Genomic DNA, 2,675 nt, shown 5'->3' with positions numbered 1-2,675 from the left:
ATTCAGGGTTTGTTATATTGTGATTCAAGTATCTTTTGGTATGATAACTTCTATCAAAGTCGTGATGTTTAAGATACATTTGTGTATTCAATACTCGGATGTTTCTATCACGTTATTCTTCAGTTGCAGCTATTTAAATTATTCCATGGTATATGGTTTTATGCCATAAAGGATATTTTTCCCGAAACGCATCCCATATTGTCTCCTGTTACTTATTTTTACAGCATGTATGCATTTTAAACACTTGGAATAAAGATAGAGTTTTCACCAAAGCAACTGCCGGCGCCGGACTCTATGTAAGCTGCTTGGGATTTGAACCTGCACTTGGATTGCGGTCCGTGCGTGCCTTTTAGCTTGGGGTGTGAAGTTCAGGTGAGCGGTTTTGTTTTTGGATGCTTGATATTAGAAGGTTGGCCTGTCTCACTGAACTAAGTGGGTTCACATACGTACATCTAATGTGTATGACCAGCTCGCTCGGCCAAGCAGGCGTGTGTATGTGGGAGTCAGGAGGAACAGCTGTGTGCTGACAATTGAATGTGTATGGCCATCCTTTGTCACCGACAAGAGCCCAAACCTGAATCATGAGGCGACTCTTAGGCTCTCTCACACAGCCCGCTTTTTACTGTGATTAGTGATTTAATTTGCTGATTCCATGATCGGCGTTCGTGCAGACAATCCGCAGTAAAACTCTGGCATTGAAAGGCATGCATTCTTCGAATTCTCCTTCACATTTGCGGATACGAACTGCTTATTCCAACTTGCAGAAGAAAAATCGCAGCATATTCTATTTTACGTTGCGTATGGGCTGCGGGTACCCGAGGTATCAGAAAGCGCTGGCGCAGAAAATATAAACAAACAAAAAAGATATACTGCGCATGACCACCAGCGTGCCTCCATGGTCATCCATAATACAGCTTAGTGAGGTACGCAGGGTCACCAGCCGAGCTCACAGCCAGAATCTGCTGCAGGCCTCCTGCATGAGGAATTCGCCCTGTTGGTGTGAGCCCGGCCTTATATGTAACACATGAGCTCCAGCCAATCAAAATAAAAATATATATTATTTTAAATCCCAGGTTCTTTCATACCTCACCAAGTGTCATAGTGAAGACTCCTTGGCACCCGCAGGTCAGTGGCTGAGACAATTTGTACTTGAGTGATGGACAGTTTGATTCTTTTAAATTCTCATTTCTCCCATGCACATAAGTATAAAGCATGCCAGTAATAGACCATCAAATATGTTTTATTATGGTAAATAACTGTACTGCTGGCCATAAAAGCTGAAGGACAGAACAATATTCCATTTCTCTGTTTTTAGGTCTTCAATCCTTTTGAAGGCATGTTGATGTTAATCACATTTGTAGCAGTGCTGGTGTAGATTACATATTTACATTACACCTAAGGCAGATTACACGTATGTGATCTTAATGTGACAGGTCTTGGAGTATTCTTGCATGTTAGATTGTCTTTTGGTCAAGCTGTTATAGAACCCCCACATCAACTGTCATCCTCATGATGAAAGTAATTCTAATTGTCCAAGCCATATCAGCATCTTGCTGGTCTCACCGTCTCCATCTGTAGTAGAAAGATACAGAAAGTTATAAAGTGAACGTTGTGGACTGCATGATGTGAGGGGATCAGGTGGTTGGGTTCTATCCAGGGATAAATGATACACTATTGACTTTACTTTTACGCAGCCGGTGTTATTTTTGTGTAAAGAAACCTATAATACACTCATTATCAAAAAAAGAAATCAAGCACCTAGGAGTTGTCAGAATCAAATGAAACGTTGATATATGCAAGTGATTACACTAGCGGAGCAAAAGGATAATTTATAGCGCAAAACAACACTTGAAGGGAGGCTCTAGTACCCTGTTGTACCGCCTCTAGCTTGGATACAAGATGTGATACGGGCGGGCATGGAGGCTCTAGTACCCTGTTGTACCGCCCCTAAATTGGATACAAGATGTGATATAGGCAGGCATATCTGTTCACATTTGCTGTAACTGAGCCTCTACATTGTGGAAACTCATAGGCTGTCGAAATTGGTGTCCCAGATGGTCTGAAACATGTTTTATTGGCATTAAATCTGGCAACCGCGCTGCCACGGACGAATGTTGTGGAGGTATTACTGTGACACCCTTGCTGTGTGCAGCCCAGCATTACCCTACTTGAAAATTCCTTTCGGAAGCCACCATGAGAGGGAACACATGTGGCTGCAGGATGTCCTGAACATATCGCTGAGCTGTCATTGTCCATCGTACCTCTACTAGAGCTGGCTGACTGTCATATGTGGCCCCCCAGAACATCACAGCAGCAGTGGGGCAGTGTGCAGATCCACAGCAAAGGCAGGACTGAGGCATTCATCCCTAGGTCGCCAGACACAAACATGGCTGTCATCAGTGGCCAAACTAAACATGGATTTATTGCTGAAGACAACCTGATTCCACTCCATAGCAGTCCAGTTTAGTTGATCACGGCACTTCAAATGAAAGTTACGGTGGATGGGTGTCAAAGGCAGTACATGTAATGGGCAGAGATTAAATGTCCTTCAGCTAAGCACCTGGAAATGGTTCGGACAGACACCAGGGTCTGTAATGATGATGCCACCTGTCTCTGGATGGCAGACAGTGAAACAGTTGGAGCTGGTCGCGCTTGTTGGACAATCAGACGATCAA

The sequence above is a fragment of the Eleutherodactylus coqui genome, chromosome 1, assembly GCF_035609145.1.
Source record: "Eleutherodactylus coqui strain aEleCoq1 chromosome 1, aEleCoq1.hap1, whole genome shotgun sequence".
NCBI classification, from domain to species: domain Eukaryota; kingdom Metazoa; phylum Chordata; class Amphibia; order Anura; family Eleutherodactylidae; genus Eleutherodactylus; species Eleutherodactylus coqui.
This window is presented reverse-complemented; position numbering follows the sequence as displayed.